Here is a 16239-nt window from a genome sequence, read left to right on the forward strand (position 1 = left end):
AGGGACAGTGTCTTAGTTGTAGGTCAACACCTGTATATAGAGAGGGAGGAGAAAAGCCTTAGAGGGAGTAACAAAGCAGTATTCACACATGGGGTGTCAAATCCATTGGGTTGGGGGTTCATTTTTAGTTTATTTCACAGGGCTAACTGAATGCATGCATGGTTATCACTGTTACAAAGGAAGTTTGAATCTAAAATTACATGTTACAGGTACCAAATTATAATATTGATCCCATAATGTAAAGGATTGGAATGATTTCACATTTTGTCTCAAGAGTTCTTAGCTGGGAATAGCAAAGAAGTTGCACTCATACTCCTGTCTGTTAAAATCCTTATTTAGCCCATTTCCATGGAAACTAAAATCAGATCTTTCCCTCCCTCCCTCTCCGTGTCTCTTTGCCTATTTCTCTTTCTCTCATCTCTTTCTCTCTGTCTCTCTCTCTCTGTCTCTCTGTCTCTCTATCACACACACACACACACACACACACACACACACACACACAGACTGTCTATAGAGTTTGGGGTGTGTGTGTAAGCATCCACAAGATAATTTCTGTGTGGACACACTCGTCAGTGGATAACTTTCCAACAAGTGGGAGAAAGGCCAGGCTGACTTCCTTTCTCAGAAGCCAAGCTGTAATGCAGACGAAAAACCCAGGTCAGAAAAGCAAGCATATCACACCAGCCCTTCACAACCAATTCCTTGGAAAACTCCATTTCATAACTGCCTGTTCAGTTAACTTACTGAACTAACTTGGAAATACTTTATGGTAGGAAGACATCCACAGGAACTAAATTTAATCCCTTGGATTTCTGCCCACTTAGCTTTACTCTCAAGCATCAACATTTCCCTAAATAGACCAGAAAATAGGGCCAACGGAAAAGAGAAAATGAATGAGTTCATTTTAATAATTCAACATATACTCGGTTAAGTTTCCATCCTAATGGCAAAAATATGTGCACATTCCAGGTTTATGGAGATATTTAGTTTCCAGGTTAATCCACATCTCCCTTGAAGATAAGCCAGCACTCAAGTTGCTGCCTATAAAAGGGCAGAGTTAAAATCTACATTCAGGTTGGAAAAAGACTGAATACTGCCCCCTCCATATTCCTCCAATGATGTCATCAGGCAACTGGACACCTTCTATACATGGACAATTTTTGACAGGAGGAAATACTCTATTTTCCATTTCTTTTCCTTTGCTCCATAATAAAGATAAAAACAGAATTTCTTTTCAAGTAATTTCACTTTAAAAATGAATTATAGATGATGATTTTGGATCTTTAATTAGATTCACTCACCACACCCCTCAGCAAAGTTGATGAGTTTTGCAAAAAGTATTAGCTTTGGCTGGAATCCCAAATGGGATAAAGAACAGCACATTTCAGCTGACAAAGATCAACAGGGCAACAGGACAAAAATCATGTATGACAAAAATCAGGAGATTGCTGTTTGAAATCTCACTGCAGCACAGTCTCATTTGTGCTTCATACTTGGATGGGTAGTCCTATATAGGGATGAGAGTGCTGACAGTCTATTCAAAATTGGGGTCGGGGCAATGGTTTTACTTTATAAAATGGAAAAGCCACTTCTTAGGATCAGAAAAATAATCAAGAGTGAAGAATGAGGGGTGGGAAAACTAAAATTTCTCATCACCAAGGCATGGCTCAAAATGCCAGGCCCCTCCCTCTCGGGGACAACTGCTATCTTCTCTTGGGTATTACATGGAGATGATAAGTCATCATCCACATGAAAATCTTCATTTCTACAGAAAGCATCATTGATTGACAAGTACATAAAAACCAAAAATTCCCTTGAGTGCTAGCATTTACATCACCAAATTCAAAAACATCCACTGGGACAGGAGCCCTAAAAGAGTATGTATTAAGTTCTCATCATAAGAGTTTGAACAGGAATACAGATATTGAATCTGTAAGACTGTTGAATCCCATGAATTGGTAGCCATCAAATAAAAGATCCCATCTTGTCTATATTTATATGAATTAAGAAATGTAAGGTTGTTAGCAAAGAGGCCCACTCAATTTTTCACTTTAATTGACCTTATATTGTAGAAAAATGTCAAAAAAAGTCCTGGTGTAGTACTGAATGTTGTTAGGCCTTGGCAACTGGCCTTCCATGGCTAAAAAAGTGAACTTTAGAAAGAATCAGTTGTACTGCTGAATAATTCTTATAAATATACATACTGAGTCCAATGTTGAAACTTGAAATAACTATAGTTGTGGTATTCTGAGATTTGTATCCCTGCATGCCTTTTATGAATGTAAAAAAGAAAATCCTCTCCATCTCTTATTCTTTTACTATTTTACATGTCTCCAAAAAACTCTCTAGACATCAGCCAGTGAGGCTTAATGCTCCTCAGACAAACTTTTGCAAGTGTAAGCACTCAGGGGTTTCACTAAGGTGTGACTGATACAGCTTCCAGATGAATTGCATCTTACAGGTTACAGAATTATGCACCAACAGCTAAAGGACGCGATTAGAAGCTGAAATATTGTGATACACTGTGTAACGCCATACAATCACATGCAATGTTTAGTAAACATACACTTCTTTGTCATTTTGTATTTATTTATACAGAATTAAAAATAAAGTGCAGAACTAAAAGCAAATAGACATCTCTACCTTTTGTATTACTTTGATGGCAATGAAAGGAAAACACAAGCACCATGGCAAAATGTTTGGCCATCACACAGCAGCCGAAACAGAGCAGATGCTAAGTCGAGCATTTACTAATACGTGATCTGCCAACCAAGAACCTTCTTCCTCAGTTATTATAACTCAAGCCCTTTTCAGAAGGTGCGTCATAAGTTCCTTCCAGTCTGCTATTGGCATAAAAATGAGGGTGATGAGTGTCTTTGGCCAGGTGTCCTCCAGAATCAGACCCTGAGACAAGGATGTGTATTCATATAGAAGGTGACCCCAGAACACCTGCAGGGGAGAGGGAAAGTGACACAGGGAAAGGAAAGAAGACAACAGAGGATGTGTTAATGAGCAGGTTACCTCTACGGGAAAATGGAGCCCAGTTCCACTGGGGACTTCTGGGAGATAGCTGTGTTCCTTCCTGAGAATGAGGAAGCTGGGCTATATTTAACTTCCAACCGCCCTCAGTCATTGGATAAGGGCTCCCTAACAGGGGCATTAACTTGGCAGCACCTCCAGCCTACCCTGTCTGTGAGGTGAAGAAGAGCCCTGAGGGAGACACCTGCGGGGGTTCTGTAAGTGCTGTTGGCATGTGCTGACACGGCGAGGGCCAGAGGATACGGACAGAACACCGGCAGTCTCTGCTACAGTGAGGGATACCCTTCAAGATACATACAGATGAGGGGGAGATTAAAGATGGCAGCATGAGAAGTGAGACAGAGGCTTCCTCTTAAAACCACATAAAATTCGAAAATATAATTAATACAATTAATCCTGAAAGAGCACCAGGAAAGAGGACTGCACCAGACTGCATACACCTGGAAAAAAGAGCAGACCTCATGGAACAGGGTAACATACCAAAGCTGCAGCCCAGTGGGACCCAAGCCCTTCCCCAACCCCAACTCACCACTGGATGGAGGAATGAAACGGAGCGGGGAGGGAGTAGAGGCCTTGGACTGCTGAATACCTAACTCCAGAGATCTGCTCTGGGAGCACAAACCAACATTTCATGGTGCTTTCATGAGACTCTCGTGATTAGGGGATTGGAAAGCTAAGACAGGCAGAATTCCTGGAGAGACTGAGATTCCAGCCACTTGTGGAAAGCAGAGATCCATATCTGGCTGCTCTGGGACAAAAGAAAGGCAGGCAGTCTGAGAGACTTCCTAACAAGGAAGCCCTTAGCAAGAGGGTTGCTAAAGGGGCAAGGATTGCACAGAGCTTACTGCTCAGGAGAAAGGACAGGTAGATAAAATTGTCCGGGTGCACTCTGCCCAGCAGGTTGGGACCTTTCACAATTTCCAGGTGCTCCAGCTCCTGGACAGGCTACACAGCTCCAAGGACTCGCTCCATGATAGGGAGCCTACTGCACCTTTCTCCAGGCCAGACCCACCTGGGTCGCAAACTGGAAAACCCTACCCTGGCGTTAGGCCAGCCAGAGGGAAGATCTGTCTACAGAAACTACAAATGCAAAGCATAGAGGCTTATACCTGTGTGCTCGGCCTACTGGTTCAGGTAGTAGAGACAGGCATAGCGGCCGGGAAGCAGGAAACAGCTCTTTCCTCCCCCCAGGCACCAATACCACTCCCCTGCAACACCTGACATTGCTTCAGGGGCTGAGCAGCTCCAGAGAGTAGAGGTTCTGGGCACTAGAGGGCACCATATACAAATATGAAATGACAAAGGAACCTGGTCCAGAGTAAAATTAATATAACTCCTGAGAAAGATGATATGGACCTCAGGACTGTCCCTTAAAGAGAGTACAAAATAAAAATCATTAACATGCTAATGGAGGTATGGAAAGATATTCAAGAACTCAGGAATGAATTCCGGTTGGAGATCCAATTGTTGAAGAGCACAATGTAGGGAATTAAAAGCAGATTGGATACAGTGGAGGAGATAAATGAAATAGAAGCTAGAGAAGAATACAAAAAAGCTGAGGCACAGAGAGAAAAAAGGATTTCTAAGAATGAAATAATACTGAGAGAACTAGGTGACCAATCCAAACAGAACATTGTTCACATTATAGGGGTACCAGAAGAAGAAGAGAGAAAGGGAAGGGATAGATAGTATCTTTGAGGAGGTAATTGCTGAAAACTTCCCCATCTGGGGAATGAGATAGTCTCTCGGGCCATGGAGATCCACATATCTCCCAACACAATGGATCCAAGGAAGACAACACCAAGACATATAGTAATTAAAATGGCAAAGATCAAGGAAAAGGACAGACTATTAAAAACAGCCAGAGAGAGAAATAAGATCACATACAAAGGAAATTCCATCAGGCTAACATCAGACTTCTCAGCAGAAACCTTACAGGCCAGAAGGGAGTGACATGATGTATTTAATGCAATGAAGCAGAAGGGCCTTGAACCAAGATTACTTTATCCAGCAAGATTATCATTTAAATTTGAAGGAGGGATTAAACAATTTCCAGATAAGCAAAAGCTGAGATAATTTACCTCCCACAAACCACCTCTACAGTCTATTTTGGAGGGACAGCTATAGACAGAAGTGTTCCTAAGGTTTAATAGCTGTCACCAGAGGTAATAAAACCACAGTGAAGAAAGTAGAGTAGCTAATTACTAAGCAAAGGAAAAATTAAATTAACTATTCCCAATATCAATCAAGGGATACACAAAGAGTACAGAACATGATACCAAGCATACAAAGAGTGGAGGAGGAAGAAAAAGGAGGAGAAAAAGAAAAGAACCTTTAGATTGTGTTTGTAATAGCATATTAAGTGAGTTAAGTTAGACTCTTAGATAGTAAGGAAGTTAACCTTGAACCTTTGGCAACCATGAATCTAAAGTCTGAAATGGCAATAAGTACATACCTATCAATAATCATCCTAACTGTAAATGGACTGAATGCACCAATCAAAAGACATAGAGTCACTGAATGGATGAAAAAACAAGACCCGTCTATATGCTGCCTATAAGAGACTCATTTTAAACCCAAAGACATACACAGACTAAAAGTGAAGGGATGGAAAAAGATATTTCATGCAACTAATAGAGAGAGAAAAGCAGGAGTTGCCGTACTTGTATGAGACAAAATAGACTGCAAAACAAAGAAAGTCACAAGAGACAAAGAAGGACATTACATAATGATAAAGGGGTCAATCCAACAAGAAGACATAACCAGTACAAATATCTATGCTCCCAACACAGGAGCACCTACATATGTGAAACAAATACTAACTGAATTAGAAGGGGAAATAGAATGCAATGCATTCATTCTAAGACACTTCAACACTCTACTCACTCCAAAAGACAGATCAACCAGAAACCAGACAGAAAATAAGTAAGGAGACAGAGGCCCTGAACAACACATTAGAACAGATGGACCTAACAGACATCTACAGAACTCTACACCCAAAAGCAGCAGAATACACAGTCCTCTCCAGTGCACAAGGAACATTTTCAAGAATAGATCATATACTACACCACAAAAAGAGCCTTGGAAAATTCAAAAAGATTGAAATTGTACCAACCAGCTTCTCAGACCACAGAGGTATGAAACTAGAAATAAATAATGCAAAGAAAATGAAAAATCCCACAAACACATGGAGGCTTCACAACATGCTCCTAAATAACCAATGGATCAATGACCAAATAAAAATAGAGATCAAGCAATATATGGAGACAAATGACAACAATAATTCAACACTGCAAAATCTGTGGGACGTAGCCAAGGCCGTGCTAAGAGGAAAGTATATTGCAATACAGGCCTTCCTCAGGAAAGAAGAACAATCCCATATAAGCAATCTAAACTCACAATTCATGAAACTAGAAAAAGAACAACAAATGAGGCCCAAAGTCAGTAGAAGGAGCGACATATTAGAGCAGAAATAAATAAAATTGAAAAGAATAGAACAATAGGAAGAATCAATGAAAGCAAGAGCTGGATTTTTGAGAAAATAAACAAAATACATAAACACTTAGCCAAACATAAAAACAAAATAGAGTCCCCACACATAAACAGAATCAGAAATGAGAAAGGAAAAATCACTATGGACACCACAGAAATACAAAGAATTATTAGAGAATACTATGAAAAATGATATGCTAACAAACTGGATAACCTAGAAGAAATGGACAACTTTCTAGAAAAATACAAGCTTCCAACGCTGACCAAGGAAGAAACAGAAAATCTGAACAGACCAATTACCAGCAATGAAATTGAACTGGTAATCAAAAACCTACCTAAGAACAAAACTCCTGGACCAGATGGCTTCACCGCTGAATTTTATCAAACATTAAGTGAAGACTTAATACCCATTCTCCTTAAAGTTTTCCAAAAAATGGACAGAGGAGGGAATACTCCCAAACTCATTCTATGAGGCCAGGATCACTCTAATACCAAAACCAGGCAAAGACACCACAAGAAAAGAAAATTACAGACCAATATCCCTGATAAACATAGATGCAAAAATACTCAACAAAATATTAGCGAACCAAATTCAAAAATACATCAAAAAGATCATCCACCATGATCAAGTAGGATTCATCCCAGGGATGCAAGGATGGTACAACATTTAAAAATCCATCAACATGATCCACCATATCAACAAAAAGAAGGACATAAACCACATGATCATCTCCATAGATGCCAAGAAAGCATTTCACAAAATTCAACATCCATTCTTAATAAAAACTCTCAACAAAATGGGTATAGAGGGCAAGTACCTCAACATAATAAAGGCCATATATGACAAACCCACAGCCAACATTATACTTAACAGAGAGAAGCTGAAAGCTTTTCCTTTAAGATCGGGAACAAGATGAGATTGCCCACTCTCCCCACTTCTATTCAACATAGTACTGGAGGTCTGAGCCACAGCAATCAGACAACACAAAGAAATAAAGGGCATCCAGATTGGCAAGGAAGAATTTAAAATGTTCCTGTTTGCAGATAACATTATACTGTACATAAAAAATCCTAAAGAATCCACTCCAAAACAACCAGAACTAATATCTGAATTCAGCAAAGTTGCAGGATACAAAATTAATACACAGAAATCTGTGGCTTTCCTATACACTAACAATGAACTAGCAGACAGAGAAATTAGGAAAACAATTCCATTCACAATTGCATCAAAAAGAATAAAATACCTAGTAATAAACCTAACCAAGGAAGTGGAACACCTATACTCTGAAAAATACAAGACACTCATTAGAGAAATTAAAGAAGATACCAATAAATGGAAACACATCCCATGCTCATGGATAGGAAGAATCAATATTGTCAAAATGGCCATCCTGCCTAAAGCACTGTATAGATTCAATGCAATCCCTATCAAAATACCAATAGCATTCTCCAACAAACTAGAGAATATCATCCTAAAATTCACATGGAACCACAAAAGACCCCGAATAGCCAAAGCAATCCTGAGAAGGAGGAATAAAGCAGGGGGAATTATGCGCCCTAACTTCAATCTCTACTACTAAGCCACAGTAATCAAGACTATTTGGTACTGGCACAAGAAAAGACCCATAGACCAATGGAACAGACTAGAGAGCCCTGATATAAACCCAACCATATATGGTCAATTAATATATGATAAAGGAGCCATGGACATACCATGGGGAAATGACAGCCTCTTCAATAGCTGGTGTTGGCAAAACTGGACAGCTACATGCAAGAGAATGAAACTGGATTATTGTTTAACCCCATACATAAAAGTAAATTCAAAATGGATTAAAGACTTGAATGTAAGTCATGAAACCATAAAACTCTTAGAAGACAATATAGGCAAATATCTACTGAATATAAGCATGAGCAACTTCTTCCTGAACGCATCTCCTCGAGAAAGAGAAACAAAAGCAAAAATGAACTCATGGGACTACATAAAACTAAAAAGTTTTTGTACAGCAAAGGACACCATCAACAAAACAAAAAGGCATCCTACAGTATGGGAGAATATATTTGTAAATGACATATCTGATAAGGGGTTAACATCCAAAATATATAAAGAACTTATATGCCTCAACACCCAAAAAGCAAATAAACCAATTAATAAATCGGCAGAGGATATGAAGAGACAGTACTCCAGAGAAGAAATTCATATGTCCAACAGACACATGAAAAGATGCTCCACATCACTTATCATCAGGGAAATGCAAATTAAAACCACAATGAGATATCACCTCACACCAGTCAGGATGGCCAGCATCAAAAAAACTAAGAACAACAAATGCTGGTGAGGATGCAGAGAAAGGGGAACCCTCCTACACTGCTGGTGGGAATGTAAGCTAGTTCAACCACTGTGGAAAGCACCATGGAGGTTCCACAAAAAACTAAAAATAGAAACAACATTTGACCCAGGAATCCCACTCCTTGGAATTTACCCAAGGAATACAAGTTCTCAGATTCAAAAAGACATACACACCCCTATGTTTATTGCTTCACTTTTTACAATAGCCAAGATATGCAAGAAATCTAAGTGTCCATCAGTAGATGAATGGATAAAGAAGATGTGGTACATATACACAAAGGAATACTATTCAGCCATAAGAAAGAAACAAATCCTACTGTTTGCAACAACATGGATGGAGCTGAAGGACATTATGCTCAGTGAAATAAGCCAGGTGGAGAAAGACAAATGCCAAATAATTTCCCTCATTTGTGGAGTATAACAATGAAGCAAAACTGAAGGAACATAATGGCAGCAGACTCAGAGACTCCAAGAATGAATTAGTGGTTACCAAAGGGGAGGGGTGTGGGAGGGCGGGTGGGGAGGGAGGGAAAAGGGCATTGAGGGTATTATGTTTAGTACACATGGTGTGAGGGATCACGGGGAGAACAGTGTAGCACAGAGAAGGCCCATAATCTGTAGCATCTTGCTGCACTGACAGACAGTGACTGCATTGGGGTATGGGTGGGAACTTGATAATATGGGTAAATGTAGTAACCACATTGTTTTTTCATATAAAACCTTCATAAGAGTGTATACCAATCATATCTTAATAAAAAATTAAAAACAATCAAACAAACAAGAAGATATATACAGATACTGAACAGAATCTTGTTTAATTCTCTGAGACATCACGGGTATTGGGGCTTCAGGGCAATAAGTCAGGAGTGAAGACAGGTAAACTGAGGTCTGGTTAAGGTCTCCAGCAGGGTACCACCACCACAGGAAAAGTAAAAACCGGTTAAGAATACATAAGAACTAAGGCTATAGGTGCAGCCGACACAGATGAAGATCATAGCCCATCAGGAGCCCTGGGAGCTAGGTCATTCTGAGGTATGAACAGGACTAAGAAACCAGATGACTGCAGAAAAACTAGGTCTAATGTTAGGACCAACAAGATCTCCAGGTTTATCTTCGTATATAACAAGAAGTTTCATATCCAGTGGTGTGCTGACAAACTTCAACAACTGGCTTTCTGGAGAAGAGGAGGCATAGCCAATGCCAAGCTAGTCATAGTGTGATAACTGGCTCACAAGATTCTTAAAAATTTAGCAATTGTCTCTCACAAATTGGCAGGAGCCAGTTCCAGCACGCCATTGTCTGTTACTCTCCACCTAACATTCAGTCACTTTTTGAAGTTTGGAAGGAAAATGGCTAGCCACTCAAATATATATACTTCCTGGTGTCAGAGGTTATGCCTGTAACTACCTCAGTATCTGTAGGTGGATCACCCTATTGATTTGGATCTTGGGGATACTCGCAGAGGCCACCCCCTTGGCATACTCTGATTCTCCTTCACTGTGATCTTACTTGGAACCTTTGAAGCCCTTTGTGTCTGGAATTCAGATCCTGGCACACGTGCCTCTGGGTCAGACTTTGGCAGTCAGCTACTCCTGCCTGCACACTGGTATCTATAATGTGTTTATTCCACCCTGTGTCCATTCCAATAACTTAGGCACTAATATTTGCATCATGTGTCTATAAGTAAAATCAAACTATACACATATCCAAAAGCAGAAGAACCTGGAACTGTCGTGAGTACTTACATTAATAATCACTCATTGCCCCACAGCCCTGTGCTCGCCCTTCTTTTGGAGCAAAGGCAGCAAAGGCAGATTTTGACTGCCCCCAACCCAGAATAAAATGTTGCATATGCAATTCAGCAAGAGGCATGCTCAGTTCATACATCTAGCTTCCTCCCCACCCAGAGTCCAGGGACCCCTGCCTCTCCCCATCACATCCTAACGCAGGTCATTGTCAACCATAGCTATAAGAAGCCACCCCTTTTCTGCAAGCAGTGGCTCAAATAGCTGCATACACTAATTGGCATTTACCATAACCTTCATATTTTAAAAAAATTATAACCTTCCAAATGATCTGCATCACCTACAACCTGTGTTTCTTTAACTGTTAAGTTCTACATTTTCATAAACTAATAGCCACACAAGTTCTACTCTGGATTCATGCTGAATTGTGTTCCAATTTCCTGGTTGCTTCTTCTGTTTTCAAAAAGAAAGATATATTTTCAAAGTAAAATATTCCCCTCTGGTTTTACATAAGGTCAAAGTTACAAAGACACCACCGCTCATGTACTCGGCAGATTTCTTTGCACCTCAGTAAATGCTCCCCACACCTCTTTGCTGTTAAGGTGGCAAATTGGAGTTGAATTCTCTTCCCATGTTTTATGACAAAGAACTTCTTACTTGTGTCTATTGGAGTATTAGAGGGTAAATACTTGTACATGGCTGCTGTCCTTATACATGGCTGCTTTAGAAGTTCTAGTATTCAGAAGGCATCTCAAGGAAGGCCTGGTAAGGTAGGACCTGTCCAGAAGCAGAAACTCACAATTCATTATCTTTCTAGAGGGCTTCTTTTCATGGAAGCTGCCCCTTGGATCTGATCAAGGCTATGATTTTAAATTCTTGCATAATTTTCTGCTCTCACCTGAAGCCTAGTAGCCAAAAATAGCAATGTGAATAGCAAGAACTTTTCGATATAGTTCTAACATCTCCTCAAGAGGTATTCAAATAGAAGCATTGCTTTACTATTCTCTGGCAGATTTTCCTTTGGAGAAATTGTGACCTACAAAATATTTCATTTTCTACTACATCTCTCCCATCCTTCTGTCCACAACAGCCAGATGATACTTATTAGTAGAAGAAATAATCAGATAAATGGCCTTCGAACAATTGGGAATACTGCCTGATATAGTTTTTCCCCAAGTACTCACTCTTAGTCCCATGTAAAAAGAATGTGTCAGCTTTAATATTTCCCAGCATTTTAAGTCCCAAAGCAATATTTCTAAACCCTCAGCTTCATCTCAAAAGTGACCTGAGCTCTCGGGACAAGGATAGGATTCACAATAGCAGACTGTCACTTAGGAATCACATCACCACTAGATTAAAGTACCTGGACAGACGAGGAGACGAGATAGGGGGTGGGGCCAGGAAGAGGAAGAGTGGGATGCCTATCTGACCTACATTTAAATGAACTTCATTTCCTTAACACAAAGTTTTTTTCTTATTAGGTACTGGGCTGTTGGGCGCTCTCATTTCTAGCTATCCTAGACCTTGTCAATGGTGAAAGTATGCTTTCTTTTAAACAAGATACTTAAATGGATTTTTTTTCTCTTGAAACTCTACCTATTTAAATTTTCATTGCAGAAGATTTCTTTCTTAATTTCAAATTAACTTTCAATTAAGTTATACTTGGGTTTAAGTTGTTCTACCCACCAGTCTTTTGACTAATGATTGCCAAACAAATTCCTTAATGGACTAGGGAAACTGCTGTTTCAAAAAACCCCTTTGTTAAATGCAAGCACAACATATATCAATATAAAAGAGAGGTTCTATTGAGTAAGGTTATTTCCCCCTACTGACAGGGAGATTTTTTCAAAAGCTTTCTTGATCTGATTATGAATTTTACATACTTAACTGACCCATGTGAAAAATGGCATCTCTGGCAATGTGGTCCTCTGTAAGAAATGAACTTGATTATGAGCTGTTCAAAACAAATCATAATTTTCTGCTACTATTCATTAACAATTTCTCTTAAAGTCCTTGCATGTACTCACCCATCAAATATTCCAACCTCCTACACAAAAGTCACCTAAATTTCCCACAAATCATCCAGCCAAGAAAATGCAGAGGATACTCAGAATCTGTGACACAGGTAGGGAAATGCAATGGGAAATCGAGTGGCATTTAAATATTTCTCTTGCCCATGCTGGCTTCTATTCACCACTAATGTAAGTAGCTTCAGAGAGTGAAAAGTGAGACAAGTGAGAAGTGGTGAATTCTCTGAAATCAAAGAAACTTTGATATCTCATGGAAAAGGATGTTTGTAAATTTTTGCCATTGCTGGAAAACTTCAAATTTAGCTCATTTGATTATAGCAATGTTAGCTTTCATGTCTGCCATCATTTTTGATACATTTGTACATGGCTATGAACAAAACATAAATCAAAAAACATGTTAGAAGAAATGAATCATTAACAATTTTGTTTAAATTTTGTGTAAATTTTTTTCTATTGCATTTTGTATATCATTTATATAGAAGTAAATTTATAAAAAATTCAAACTACACAGGGGTTTTTCTGATACCTATATATTACAAGTCTTAAAATTGCTGCTTACTTCTTACCTGGTGATTCCATAAAATAGATTACATTCATGGCAACACTCACTTGGAGGCCTACTGTTACATCCATTTTGGAAATAGATAACTAAGTAGATTATTGTAAAAGGCAAGTCTACTCAGATCAACTGTTGGCCCTTCACTGTGGTCGGCATGAAATTTGACAGGACCCATGGTGGGGACAGAGGGTGTGAAGGGTAACATGAGACCCCTTACCCCAAGAGAAACACATCTCAGTCATCTAACTGGCAGCAAGCATGAACTGTCAGCATCCTACAGGACTGAACAGTGTGTTACCTGTTCTTGACTGGTTTTACAGAAAATGGAAGTTTCCTGACACACACTCTTTCAGGAATAATGAGTACACAGTACAAGTGACACTAAAAGATACAGGGGTCAATGTAGCTTAGAAAAGAATTAAAGAGGGCAAGGAAGGAACAAAACATTTTGGAGCTGACTGCAGCAAGACTGAAGGCTTACTTGTGCTGCCTGCCCTTCCTCTGCTCTACAGCATTCAGTTTTCAGAGTCTTGCAAAGGGTCATCACCTATGATCCCAAAGATCCACTCTTCACTAAAAAGTCCAAATGACTCAGGATCTGATGGACTGTGGAAATATGACCTCCTTGTGACAGCACTAAATTAACCTGGAAGTGAATGGAGGGTGTGTCCATGCTTTCTCAGTAGCATAGCATTGGTTTCACTTAGTTGTATGTGACAGTCATTGAGTATCAATAATAGGCAGTTGTGGGAGAAACTCAGCCTATTCCTATACAGAGAAACCTTTACCTAGACAGAAAAAGAAGATAAGCACATCAGTACTAGCATCCCAGAGACTCACTCCTGTCTGCAGTGCCTTCCACCCACCTCTGAATTCCACCATTACCAAGCTATCACCTCTGCTAATTTGGAAACATGGTGGAAATTTGTCTTAATTTAACCACACCCTCCAAACCCCATTTCCATTCACTGTATTATTAGAATGAATTAGGTTACAAGTAACCAAACAGCCAACTCAAAATATCTTAAACAAGAAAAGGCTGATATAATTTGAAAGTCCAGTGTTAAAGCATGCAGGTTTCAGGACAGATTTGATTCAGCAGTCCAACAGTGAAGCTGAAGTCCTCGGTTCTTTCCTCCATGTGTCAACATTATCCTCAGGCTGTTTCCCCTTCACAGTCTCAAGATAACTCTAGTGACTCTCAGAGTTACATCCTCTTCAAGACAAAGAGAGAATCAATCTAACTCTAAAGAGCCTGGAAGCTTCTTACCCATGATACCTGGTACTATGTCACAAACTCATCCCAGAACCAATATATGCAGCAAGGAATGGGGTTATTCTGAGGAGCTCAGACTTAAGTGACAGATCTCAACACTAGTGTCAAAAGTAGGGTCATTTTTCCCAGAAGCAATTGAGGAATACAAACAAACCCCTCAAAGCTGGGGAAAAGCTATGAAGAAATACATGTGGGGTCAGCATGCTGCAGAAGAGCAATCTTTCCCTATAAGAAAAAAGCCACCATCCACACTCCATCCTGCCTCATTGCTCTCCCCACTCCATAAGCATCAAGGGAACCCAGACTGGGTATATTCTGTCTTGGAAGATAAGAAACCAGTGAAGGCATGGCATGTATAGTCCTGAGTTCAGAAATATTCCCTTCTTGATTAATAGAATGAGCCACATTTTTAAGCTGGATGATTTTAGTCAATAGTGGGCCACAGGCTAGACAGTGTCAGCATAGGCTGTGACTACAAAAGGACTATGATTGACACAGTCAGCAAACCAGGTCATTCTACACACTAGTGATTGGGGAGCGTGAGAACATGGAAAGGAGCCGCCAGGTAGAATGGCTGTCAAAGGGTTCAAGACTGTACCACAGGTCTATACCACACTGAGAGAGGGGAGCACCCCTGAGAAGCAACTCCCAAAATGCACTGTTCGTCTGGGAACCCACCACTTTCCTCTGTGGCCATCACCTATTCTCCACTTCCCTGCTTGTCCTCACCCCCTCCTGCGCCTTAGGCTCCACCTCTAAGCGGCGAGAAAGACAAGAGCCCCCACAGCAATAGAGTGCACAGCCTCTGACTGGCCTCTGCTTTCTCATCAGGCATGACCCTGTGTTACATATTTAAATCCTTGCATTTATTTCTCAAGTAAAAACTGGAGGACTTACAGGAGTCCTACTTCACCAACAGATGAAATGATGGGGGAACAAGAAGCTATAAAACCAGTCATAGTAGTACATCACTGGCAAGAAGAGCAATGCCAGTCCCCCTTACGGCTCTGCCCCTCATTGTCATTTTTCCAGTGTCCACAATGCATGCCATCCCTGCTTCTGAAATACTCCCCTCTGAAAGGAGTTAAGCCAGTTGGTAGTAAATGTCTAAGCCATAATTTATGCCTGTAACTTTATGCCCTAACAACAGGAAAACAACTCAAATGGCCTATCCTAGGGCAGTGAGTGGATCACCAACAGTATCTCTCTATATGGAGGTAAACATGTTACAAAGCCATAAAAAGTTAGTTCCTTTAGGGAATCTTTTTTCTCGCTTCTCTTGTCTATGTCACTCTAGATCCTTGCTTGCCTTTCAAGCTTGATAAATGGAGGGCCTCGTGGTCAAAATAGTTATTTGCTACCAGCAAAATTTAATAGCACACAGTTAATTTATAGGAAACAACAGGCTTCATTAAATGCCGAAGTCTGCCTGAATCATTCACCTCTGTAACAGAGGTGTACCTGGCAGCTGATGAGTTGTTTTGTTTTGGCTGCATTACAACAGGCTGTCCTGACATTACATACAGTATTCCATCAAAGGAATGAAAGCTAATTCAAGAAGGACCTGCACTGTGGAAGTCCAGCATGCTGTGGTACCACTGACTTATTTATCATTTCTACAGTATGGGGAAACATTTATATGTTAAGCACCATAACTCTACAGGCTGCAATTGAGCATGGATTTAAAGAGAAAACAATAGCACAACTCATGTTTACATGTACAATCAGTGATAACGATCATAAAATGTATC

Source organism: Manis javanica, chromosome X, assembly GCF_040802235.1.
Source record: "Manis javanica isolate MJ-LG chromosome X, MJ_LKY, whole genome shotgun sequence".
Taxonomy (NCBI): domain Eukaryota; kingdom Metazoa; phylum Chordata; class Mammalia; order Pholidota; family Manidae; genus Manis; species Manis javanica.